Source organism: Magnolia sinica, chromosome 12 (assembly GCF_029962835.1).
Source record: "Magnolia sinica isolate HGM2019 chromosome 12, MsV1, whole genome shotgun sequence".
Taxonomy (NCBI): Eukaryota; Viridiplantae; Streptophyta; class Magnoliopsida; order Magnoliales; family Magnoliaceae; genus Magnolia; species Magnolia sinica.
Genome location: NC_080584.1, coordinates 12,755,433 through 12,768,692, shown reverse-complemented (window position 1 = coordinate 12,768,692; position 13,260 = coordinate 12,755,433). Strand labels below are relative to the sequence as shown.

The window sequence follows — 13,260 nt, the reverse complement described above, 5'->3', positions numbered from 1 at the left end:
AAGGATAGGTTCTTTCTAAGTGGAGGGGAGTAATTTAGGATGTGGCACAGAGACATTCATAGCATGACTGGATGAAAAGAAGGCCAAATGGAAGCAGAAGTAATCCGTCAAATCCGAGCCCAATCCTACATAGGGCATGATATAACTGGGCCCCGGGCACATCTGGTTTAAAGAAATTCAATTTGAATAGGAAGAAATTTTTATTTGAAATGTGATCCATAAATCGGCCATAACTTTCAATCTGGGTATTATTATGGGAGGCACGACCTATCAATCTTTATTGTAATAGGCCATTCAGGGTCAACCGACCGCGTCTGTCCATTTCGTGAGAAAACGGACACTTCCAGTTCAAAATTGAATTTTAGGAAAAAATTATTATTTTTAGTATTTTTTATTTTTATCGTATTTTATTAGTTTTGGAGTTTTAGATTTCTATCTTTTCATAAAAATTTAATTCTAATCATGCCAAGAATGCTCTTCTAAAGTTTATTTAGGACCTTTTGTTTTTAGAAGGAAAAAAAAATTTATTTCTAGTAATTTCTATTTTAGCTTAAATAAGACTTTTATTAGGGTTAGAATTTTACTATTTTTGTTAATTATGAATTAGGGTTTTATTTTTCTTTATTAGTGGTGTAATTGAAAGCTAGTAAATAATACACATTATTCAATAAAATATTTGACTTTTCTTTTATTATTTTCTATAAATTCAAGAACTATCTTATGGATTCAAGGTTTTGATTATTTGAGAAAGACGGTAATCTTTCTCATTACCTCTTCACACCCTTCTCTACTTCGGTGAGGTTGGATGTGGCTAGAAGTTATTCAATCTTATCCAATATTATCTTATTCTAATATCAAATTTAAAGTTAAATTTAAAGCTCGGAGTTTAAAATTCAACTTTAAACTGTTAAGAGAAATTAGAAAATAATAATAATAAGAGGAAAACTAGCATGGGACCCACCCACTTGTGGTTACCCACAAGTGGGCCCCATAGGCCCATGTCCAGCAAATCAAATATCCATGAACTTCATGCCCGTGTGGCATGCATCATACACTAGAGCAGGCATCTCATCCGCTCTACTATTGATGGGCCACTAACCCAAAATTTCTATTATTGGTCTTATCCTAACCATCTATAAAATGAACCCTTTTCTCACTAAATGTCAGGAGTTACTTAGGATCATCCAAGCAATGTGTTTTTTGGACTAGGACAAATCACTGCCGAATGAACAGTTCTGATCTCATTCACCTGTGCCCCATGTAAACCGGTGACTTGAAGGCACCAGGGTCCACTCATATATATATATATATATATATATATATATATATATATATATATATATATATATATACACTGCAAATGTATGAACTCATGAAACATAAGAAATTATAATTTGAACCAAACATAATTAGAAAAACTCACATATGCTGCAATGATTTTTTTCCAATGGTGGGCGGGATAGTACCAAAAATCATATTGTTTCTTAGGACTCTGTAGAGAAAGCATAAAAGTAATATGAGTATGTCATTTTAACTTTCTAGGCATGGATGAAAAAAGAAAAATATAATCTAACAGATTAGTATTACTACACATGCTGAGATCATATGGCCTTACAAGATGCGTAAAGATGTCATATTCTCAATACAAGTCAACAAGGAGCTCCCATTAGACACATCACTGATCCTCCTGTACGAGTACAAGGCCATGTTTGGAGAAAAAAAAATCACGATTTTGATGAGTTTTACTTTAAAAATCAATTGATATTCGCCTGGATAGAAAAGAGCTAGCTACTTCCTACACAACATAGGAGACCCCACTTCGTGATTTTTGGAAATTCTACTTGGGGTGTGTTTGGTTTCACCAAATATCATGAAATTTCACAATGTTTAGTGCAACGAAACACACCCTTAGCGCACAAATTCCAATATCAGAAATTAGTAATACGAATGAAGACTATTGAAGATTAAAACAAGTTAATGAACACTGACACTCACAAATAGTTCACTTTAAAAATCAAGATATTCACATACGGATATAAAAGAGCTATGTCCTTTTTTCCTACACAACAGAAGAGACCCATTTTGCTAATTTTGAAAATTCTACCTGGGCTGTGTTTAGTTGCACCAAATATCATGAAATTATTTCATGATATTTGGTGCAACCAAACACACCCTGGAGCACAAATTCCAATATCGGAAATTAGTAATGTAAAGGGAGAAAAATAAAATATTAAAACAAGTTAATGAACACCAACACTCACAAATATACCATTGAGGTCAAATTAGAAAAACTCGATGGTATGGGACCCTCGAAAGCATTGCCTCGCATACTCCTGCATCAACATTTTCAGCATTACAAATACTCTTTAAAGAAGTATAGCATGGCGCGTATCAAGAAAATGAGATCTGCTAAGTGCACTCACTATGCTACTCACATAGTAGGTCCCACTTGCAGGTAAAAAAAAAGGCCAGTTGTCTACATTTAACGTACACGTGTCCCACTAGATGACCGATCATTGAACATGGTGCAAATTCCTATCCACATTCAGAACAGCATGTGGCACCAAACCTACATTGAGTGTGGATAGAATTCCTGTCCCACCAATGGATGGTGGGAGACTTTGTTACGCAATCCCATGCGTACCAAATGAGAAAGATAGGAGTTATTATCAGTATAGAACTCGTAAGTACTAGCTTACAAATAAGTGAGAGCCCAACTCCCAATGAAATCAGGTATTTTTCCTGTGAAGTTGTTATCAGATGCCCACCTGAAATTCAATCATATTTTCCACCGCAAATGCGGATATTATTAAATCAAGGGATAAGAAAAGATAGACATGGCATACAAGTAACAAAAATTGAGCCATCCGAAATCATGGGCCCCACAGTAGATGGGTCATAATCCAAAAATCAGATCAATCGAATGATCCTGAGCTCTGGATAATAGGCATTAGGATCTGTTGTATTCAGACCATTGCGAATTTTTCCATTTTAATGCCCATCGGATTGCACACCATAAGTTGTACTAGTGTTAGTTCAAGAGAAATCAAAGGTGGGGCCTGCGATTTTGATGGCTTCCATGTGGCTTATAATCACGAGCTCTTACAAGATATTCACGTTAATCAAGTTGGCAAATGTTGAAGGAATCTCGCCGCTTAGCCCACAGCTACCAATGGATCTGTGAAAAGCAAGTATAGATAATGAATCCAGTATTACAATTTCTCCTGCTATTTTCAGTTGGAGGAATGCTCACACCATTTCAACGGACCAAAAGTAGCTGACCACTGAGTTACATTTTTCAAATGGTCAAAGCAGTTAAAATGGCTGAAAGGGTACTTTGAACAGCCATGTAATTAATGTAAACAAAGCGTCCAGGGAAGGGAATTTTACTCATTCCAACAACCACTCAAGGCTAACATTTTGCTGCTACCATACCACCGTAAAACAGTTTTGTTCAGCTGCACCAATGCTTCCTAACTCTTCTCTTCTCTTTTTTTTTTTTTTTTTTTTTTTTTTTTTTTTAATTTCATGAGGAAAGGTTAAAAATAAAGAGTCCAACTGGTTACAGTCCACTTAGCAAATAAATTCCAATATTTGATGTGTGTGTGACATCCATCCTTGTCCTATAAGTTGGCCTAATTATTGGGATTACGTTTTGTGAAGATCACCACATCCTCTCATCGAGTGAACCACACTTGTATTTTATTACTTATCAATTGTAAATATTGTTGTTATGGTGTGGTCCACTTAATGAGTAGATGGGTTTGAATTTTGTACAAGGCTATTCTCATGGTGGAGCCAACCTATAAGAAGGTTGTATGTAATTCACTGGGTGGACAGTAACTTATGATTCAGCTGGTCCGGCAAAAAGCTTCTCAGAAAGAAAACTTAGAGAAAAGAAAGGCAAAAAAATATTTACATATTAATCTCTATAAATTCGGTGGTAAATTTGAAATTCCAAATGCATCATATGATATTTCTGCAGAAGAATAATTAAATATAATAATAATAATAATAATAATAATAATAAGAGAAGTTACAGTGTTAGCAGACTTGTCAAATTCCCCAGCTCAGGTGGGAGCGAACCAGTGAAGTTGTTTTCGGCTATATTCCTGAAAATAAAAATAAATAAATAAAAATAATTAATTAATCATTTCATAACCAAAAGCATCCTGTTTTGGCCTGAAATCACTACAATAACCTACATCAATTTTCTGTCATTTGAGAACTGAACACGCAGATGGAAATATGCTAACTTGTGGTGCAACCAAACCTTTCCTGCCAACGTGTTGTTTGTGCAGAACAGCCTTACAATGCTAATGTCAGGTCCTATGATGAAGGGGAGCGGTTTAGGTGCGGCCGGGCCCCACCCAAGATGATGAGGTCCTTACCATGGGGCCCACATTGATGTATGTATTCTACATCCATGCCATCCATCAGTTTGCCGGATCATTTCATGGCATGAGCCTAAAAATAAAGCAGATCCAATTCTGATCAGGTGGACAATACTATAGGAAATGGTGATGATTGACCATTAATGGGCAGCATAAGTTTTGGATCAGCAGGTTTATGTTACCTTATCAACAGGTTGGATGGAAAATAAACATTATGTAAACAAACAGTATAGTGGCCCTAGGAAATTACTTAATGGTAGGGCCTTCAATCACCACAGTTTCAAGTATGGTCCGCTTGAGATTTGGATCTTCTTCATTTTTGGGCTCATGACCTAAAATGATCCAGGAATCTGGTAAAACGGATGGATGGTGTGGATATAGATTACACACATCAAGGTGGGCCCTATGGTAAGGGCCGCACTGTCTTGGGTGATGATGATCATCTAGCTCAAACAATCAGATGGGTCCGTCATTAGGTTGGCCATGCCTAGATGTTGAGTCACCGTCGCTTATCCACTCATTCCAACGGTGCAGCCCACCTGTTGACAGGTCTGGCCTGATTTCTGTGTGCCAGGTATCTTCATGGTGGAGCCTACCATTTTGAACAGTGTCGATTCCCCACAGAAGTGGCATGTTGGCGGGAAAGATATGGCTTCATGACAATATGTGCTGCACCACCTGAACGATTTAGACCGTTCATCTAGACACTCCCACCGTAGATGGCCCATCTAGAAAAAAAAAAAAAATCTTTCCTCGCCCTTTCATATCAGCAATGATGATCCCCAACCAATGAAATTCTTTTCATAATGAGCTTATACTATGAAAGCTTCTAGATGAACGGTCTGGATCTTCATGTGCTGAGGAGAAAGAAGGTACAGCTGGGGAGAGAGTTTGAGAGCAATGGGATGCGCCCGGCTACTCTACAACATAACTTACAGGTAGCTCAATCCAAACCGTCCAAACAGTGGGACCCACTGATGAAGGATACATCCCTCTAAGCAGATTGATTAAACCATCCTGACCTTTGATCAATATGTATTTTCATTTCAAACTGTTGACTATTTTTCATCTCAATCTCAACCACCTACTAGTGTTCATCAATCAATCAGCCAATGAGAATCAACTGTCCAATGTGGGTTTTCGGTGACCCATATAAAGCAGGCCCATGATGCTTCACGTACATTTATGCCACATGTCCCATAGTGGTGTGTATGCATATGATCATCACGATGCCTGAGGAAGATAGTCAGAAAGTCCTTGTAGTGTCTCAAGTGCAGACGAATGGTTATGAACTTCCAATCACTGATGGTGATCTGGTATATGGCACAGATTCCACATACTATAAATTTAAATAGTTATGTGGACTACTATACTTATTTTCTAGCATGGATAAATGGGAAGAGATTCAGTAAACCCAGAGGATGAAAACACACAAGGGCGGCACCATCTTGGGTGAGGCCGGGGCCACAACTAATCCACCCCATGATGATGATCATCTAGATCAAACAATCAGATGGGTCTGGCTCAAAAATCTTGTAGGTTTACTCCTCCAGTGGACCAGTGTACAAAACAAACTTCTAGCTAAAGTAACTTCTATCCAGCCATCCATTTGTTGTGTGTCCGCCCCAACCGGAAAAGGCCTGATCAGCGGATGGAAAGCTCTGATCCTATACGTATGCCATTGTGGGACATATGTTTGCATGTGGACGGATGAGATTTGTATTCTTCATTTGTTGTGCCATCGAGATCAGTTGTGACAGTCCAAATGCTGATCAGATAATCCTAACCTTCCAACAGGAGGCCACCAACGGACGGTTAGAAAGAAACTGGTCAGTTTTCCAAGTTCAACGGTTGGAAAATTACCTCTCACCGACTTCAGAGGTCCATAATTAATGGTTGACCAGTTCCTAGCCACCAATTGGAGGCATTGGTTGTACTTTTATTTATAACCGTCTATTCCCATCCCCAAAAGTCCTTTAAATCGGTGGTTATGATCATACAGACTGCTATGGTCTTTTTAGGCAAGGCACATTTCATGCCAGAGCCAACAAATCAACCACTGGATTTATCACCATGTATGAATATGTAAAAGCTTTATAAGATACAACTGATTGCACCGGATACAAACCACTGTAGCAGTTAACCGCCCCTTTGAAAGTGGTGATGACTCCTTGGGATAACATGTCGTACTCATGTGGAGCTATCCAGACCATTCAAAATGTGGGAAAACTATGGATGGAGTATATATCTAAAATCCGGATGATAAAGTAATCCTAGCCATCCAAGTGATGGTCATTGGGTGAACGATTAAAATTAAATTAACGAGTGTTCCAAATTCAAAGGGAAAAGTCAGATGGATCTTATCAAACACTTGGTGTAATTTTTTTTCCCTTGTGTATGCTGCATCCATGAATGTTTCAGATATTTGGATGGTCTGGGTCGCCCTACGACCATGCCTTGTGGACGGTTAACAAGTGATAAGTAATAGCAACAGCAGATACTGTGGGAGTGTGGGTGTGTGTGTGCGTGTTACAACCAAAAAAAAAAGAAGAATACTGTGGGAGAAATTTCAATACTTACAGGTAGCTCAGGTGCTTTAAATTGCCGATAGATGCTGGCAAGGGACCCGTCATGTAATTTTCTGAGACATCCCTGCAATATATACGGAAAACACTTGTTAACGGATGGAAAATTAGATCTCACCGACTTCAAGGTGTCAACAATGTTACAGTTAAGTGGTGGTGGCTCATTCACATACCGTGTGGCACTCATGTGCAGCTATCCACACCATCCAAATTGTGAGGAAACTGTGGATGGAGCATATATCTAAAATCCAGCTGATAAAGTAATCCTAACCATCCAATTGACGGTCACCGGATGAACAGTTGAAAGTAAATTAACAAGTGTTCCAAATTTAAAGGAAAAGTCAGATGACTCATATCAAGCTCTTGTGTATGCTACTTCAACGAATGTTTCATAGATTTGGATGGTCTGGATTACCCTACAACCATGCCATGTGGACTGTTAACGAATGATAAATAACAGCAACACGCTGTGGTAAAATTTTAGATACTTACAAGTACAGCATGCTGGTTATGTTGCCGATGAATGCTGGAAAGGGACCCGTTATGGAATTAGTTGACACATTCCTGCAATATATACAGAAAACACTAGGTGGTGACGTGTGACACGTGTACAAGATAAAGCCGCCGCTCATCAGGTGGGGCCCACCACATGAGTTGATCCATTGCATTTCTTAGCCAGGTAACAAAATGTGGCCCAATTGAGTGAAAGTAGGACTCAGTAGAACTATGGTTAATAAGTTTAGCCTGGGTTTGCATGTAATAGATTCAAGGGTCAGGCCTGGCCCAAACATTGCAAAATCCGGGCTGAAGCCAACTCAAGGCCTGGCCCATTGACAGCCCGGCCTGACCCGGCCAGATATTAAGAACAATAGGCTTGACCCTTACCCAGCCCATTTACTAACCAGGCCCAATCTTTCAAACACGTGCTGAGTCCCGACTCACTTGCACACCCGCTACGGATAGATGAATCAAATGAATTAAATGCGACTTGTCTGAGTTATTTGGACTCAGTCCAACCCATCCAGTTCGACACCATGACTCCACCCGGACTGAGGCGAGTCAGGCTGATTCACTTCCAACTCAGGTGACTCACAACTAAACTCAAAAGCAGATGAGTTGGAATGGTAGCCTGGCCCACTATTGATTTCATACCATTTTTCACATGTACCACATAGGTATCAGAACCCATGATTTAGTGTTGAAACCCCCAGGTCTATCACTAACTCGAATAAACTCGAAACTCGAGCTCAATTCGACTCGAATATATATATATATATAGGAAAACGCTCACCTGTGAACCAGTTCGTACGTACTACGTACAAACTTTTTTGAGAACCCATCATCCGTGATGTGGATCCAAAATCTGAACCGTTCATGTGAAGCAGCACCTCGTGAAACCCCCTGGACCCAAGTTTTACTTTGATCTAACACTTTTATGGGCCATGAAAAATTAAAACAGTTTACTCCCTTGATTTGCATTTCTCTTTACTATGGCCCACCAGAATTTTAGATCGGGGTGAAAATTTGTCACATGGGGTTTCATGGGATTCCGCATCACATGGACCGTTCAGATTAGACACCCATGGCACGTGTGCAAAGGTACGCATGTGCGTAGGTGCGCAGGGGAGCATGACTCTATATATATATATATATATATATATATATATATATATATATATATATATATATATATATATATATATATAGGGAAAAGGTACTATGCGCTTGAGCTGATGGGACCGTCCCATGAGGTCGAGCTGTGTGGGCCCCACCGTGATGTGTTTCGAACATCTACCCCATCAGTCAGATGCACCATTCCATCGTGGGCTTAGGTCTCAAAAATCAAGTCAATCCGTGACTTGTGTGGGCCACACCACATATAGAAGTGGGGAGGGGCCGTGCACCATTAAAACATTCATAATCATTTTTTGGGCCCACCGAGATGTGGTTTGCAAATCTAGCCCATCCATTATGTGTGTCCCACTTGGATGAGGGTTCAGACCAAGTTTCAGCAGCATTCAAAACTCAGGTGGGCCCCACCAAGTGCTTTTATATGTTTTTGGCATGTCTTCACATGATTTTAGATGGTATGGCCCACCTGAGTTCCGTGTACGGCTGATTTTTGGGATATCCCATAATTTAAAGAAAACCCATCAAATGCAAGGTGTTGATGGTCGACACGCATCACGGTGGGGCCCACACAGCTCGACCTCAAGGGAGTCTATCATGAGGTCGAGCGCATAGTAACTTTTCCCACATATATATATATATATATATATATATATATATATATATATATATATATATATATATATATATATATATATATATATATATATATATACAACACATACATTAAGATGACCTAACTGTCAAGGCCTCATCATATCTGATGAGTCTCGAAAATCTGAACGGTCCACATGAAGCAGAACCTCATGAAACCGCCTAGTACCGATTTTTACTTTGAACAAACTTCGGTGGGCCATGAAAAATGCAAATAGTTTCTTCCCTTGATTTGAATTTCTCTTTGCTATGGCCCACCAGAATCTTAAATCAGGGCAAAAATTTACCCCCTAAGGTTTCATGGGATTCCGCATTATGGATCATTTGGATTAGACACCCATGACATGTGTGCAAAGGTGTGCACATGTGTAGGTGCGTAGGTGAGCATGCCTCATATAGCATAACGCTCACCTGCAAACCAGTTTGTACATACTACATACTAACTGTTTTGAGAACTCATCATATCTGATGAGTCTTGAAAATCTGAGTGGTTCACATGAAGCAGAACCTCATTAAACCCCCTGTACCTCATGAAACAGAGCCTCTCTCTCTCTCTCTCTCTCTCTCTCTCTCTCTCTCTCTCTCTCTATATATATATATATATATATATAAACAGTACTCTTTTCGTCACTTTCTTACATTTTTTTTTCTTATCCAACCAACCGTGCCTAAGCTCCTGTCTCTCTCTTTCCGCGGTAATGTACTTCTATCTAAATCTAATTTTTGATTTTATTTTTTTAATAATTGTTTGAAAATAGAAAAATTATAAATTTCAAAATTGATATTTAAGATTTTGAATATTTGATTTGAGGTTAGGGTTGGAACTGCATTGGGCCGGGTTGGGTCAGGAGCAAGTTTACCTGGACTCGATTTACTAACTCATCTCAAGCTCGCCTCAAAAGGTTTGTCAAACAATACAAACTCTAATAGTAAACTTAAGGGAGAGCTCAAATTCAAAGGGAGTGCAGATGAGTTAAGTCAAGCTTGGCCACCTCAACTCAATCGGTTGATTGTACAACCCTGGCTATGAATAAGGAATATCCATACTCAGGTACTCAGAGTGAGTACATGTGGCAAGCATTAACTCAAAATAAAAATTGTTTTTGGTCTAGCCCACCTAATGAATCAATGGGAATGATTTTCGTACAAGGCTATCCTCCAGCCAACCTCTTGGTAAGGTTGGATGTTATAAGATCGTGATGAGATGAAAATAATTCATTGGGTAGACAAGGGTAGACAATAGCTTATTGTCTAAGTGGTAGGACTTAAACCTTCTCAAAAAGAAAAAGAAGAAAATAAAAATTGATGCCTATTAATAACTATGATGTTGGTTGGAAAATTAAAAACTCCAAACATATCCATGGCACTTCCAAAGAAGAATAAATAAATAAATAACAGAATTTACAAGTGCTCCAGACTTGGCAAAGTCCCTATTTCAGGTGGGAGCGAACCATTGAAGTTATTGTAGCTTATATCCCTGTAAATAAATAATTAATTATGTTTTGTTATTTATCAATGGCTAAAAACTGTCGTTATTTATCAAGTTGGAGCAATCCAAAGTAGTTATTTGGCTTATAGCAAGCCCTAAAAGTTAATAATTATTTTTTTAATCCTAAGAATAATTGGAAACACTGCAATAACCTTCGTCATTTTTCTATCATCTGAGAAGTGAAGGTGCAGCTGGAAATAAGTTTACTTGTGGTGCAGCGAAACCTTTCCTGTCAACATGCCACTTGCGTAGAAAATCCGTACCATGCCAATGTTAGGTCCCATGATGAAGATCATCTAGCTTCGAAAATTATGCAGGTCCGATCATTAAATTGGCCATGCCTGGATGTTGAGTTAGACCGTCCGTTATCTACTCATTCCAACAGTGCGACCCACCTAGTGAAAAGTTTGGCCTGATTTTCGTGCTAGGTGTATCTACGGTGTAGCCTATAAGTTTGAATGGTTTGGATTCCCCACAGAAATGGCATGCCCCACTGATTAGCTTTGAATATGGCGTAGGTGCTCAGATCTGAGCTTTCCATAAGGGGGCCTCACTGATTAGATCTTCTAGTTCAAAGTGGGCCACGGTGTACAAAACAAACTTGTAGCTAAAGCATTTTTTCCAGCCATCCATTTGTTGCGTAACTACTCCAACGGTGAAAAGGCCTGATTTTCAGACTAGAAGATCTTCACAATGTGATCAGCGGACAAAAATGCATGCCCCGATCCTACACGTATGTCACTGTGGGACATGCGATTGCATATAGATGGATGAGATTTGTATTGTTCATTTGACGTACCCTAGAGATCAATCGTGATATTCCAAATGATGCTGATCAGATAATCCTAGCCATCCAACTGGAGGCTACAAATTGACGGTTAGAAAGAAATTGGTCCGATTTCCATATTCAACTGTTGCACAATTAGATATGATTTCTCCCTTGGTGAGTTTTGGCGTATGAGCCATCCAGAAGGGGTCCATGGTTAGGACGGTCTGCAGATGATTTATTTATAAAAGACACGTTGCATTGGGTGTATCCTAGCCACCAATTGAAGGCATTGGTGGACTTTTATTTATTACTGTTCATCACCATCCTCAAAAGTCCTTGAAATCGATGGCTAGGATCATCCTGACAAGTGCAGTACTTTTTGTTGCGGCAGATTCCCTGCCTGGCCGAATAGATCAACCATCGGACTTATCACCGTGTATGAAAGTGAAAATCTTTATAAGATACAACTAGTTGCACCAGATACAAACTATCGCGCGTTAGGAAAGTGGTGGTGACTTGTCCAGCTACCATGTGGCACTCGTGTGCAGCCATCCTGACCATCCAAATTGTGGGAAAGATTTGAATGGGTGCATATATCTAAAATAGAACTGATCAAGTTTTTCTAACAGTGCAATTGATGCTTATCAGATGAACGGTTACAAGAAAATTAATGTGAGTTCCAAATTTGAAGGGAAAAATCAGACGGCTCCGGACCATCCAAAAATCAGATGATCCACGAATGTTTTAGAGATTTAGTGAAATTAGTCAGTGGTCCGGATCGCCTAACAGCAGCAGCGGATATTTTAGTGCAAGAGAAATTCGATACTTACAGGTAGCTCAGGTGCTTAAAACTGCCGATAGACGATGGCAGGGAACCCACTATGCCAGTTAATGACACATCCCTGCAAGACATAGAAAACACTTGATGACACATGACACGTGTACAAGACCAATGGGCCCCGATTGGATGCTGACAAGGTCAGTAGCCAGATCGCTGCCGAAGTGACGTCATTGAGCTCTCTGGACCCACCATGATGCCTGTGTTTTATTCGTACCGTCCAACCATTTTTAGAAATCGTTTTATTGCATTACAAAGAAAATGAGATAGATCTAAAGTTCAAGTGGACCCACCATAAAAAATAGTGGGGACAGTTACATCCACCGTTCAAAACTTCTTAGGGTCCATTGTGGTTTCCGATGAAGCTGATAGTTTTGTTTTCACTTCATCTATCTCTACTTTAACTTATGAGTAAGATGGATCTCAAAAATACATCACCGTGGGCCCTATAAATGCTTAAACGGTGGATGTGACGGCTCCCACGGTTTTCTGTGGTGGGTCTGCTTGAAATTTAGATCAATCTTATTCTCTCTGCAATGCAATAAAACGATCACCACAGATGGTTGTACCGTATGGATACAACACATGGATCATGGTTGGGTACATAGAGCTTGGTGACGTCACTTCAGTAGCAATAATGTCAGTATCCGATCCGCGGCCAGACCAAAGGCATTCATCAGGCAGGGGGCTAATTTGTAGATTCCCTAGGTAAACTAACAGAGCTTTGCCTCTAAATTGATAGGCCACAAATGTAAGTTGAATGTTTGCTAGCCATACGCTTCTTTTTTTACATGTGTGGACCACCGCAGGAGTAGATCCATTGAATTTCTGAGCAAATAATATAGTGGGCCTGATTGAGTGAGCTTAGGACTTAAGAAGGCGATGGTTAAGAATTTTAGCAT

The 13,260-nt window shown here is 39.4% G+C and overlaps 1 protein-coding gene across 18 annotated transcripts in view; it reads right to left on the bottom strand.

Annotated features, from left to right (window-relative positions):
• LOC131220937 (probable LRR receptor-like serine/threonine-protein kinase At1g56130) overlaps positions 1–13,260 on the bottom strand; it is a 129,309-nt gene that overhangs the window by 38,039 nt on the left and 78,010 nt on the right. The gene's annotated exons all lie outside the window — the stretch shown is intronic.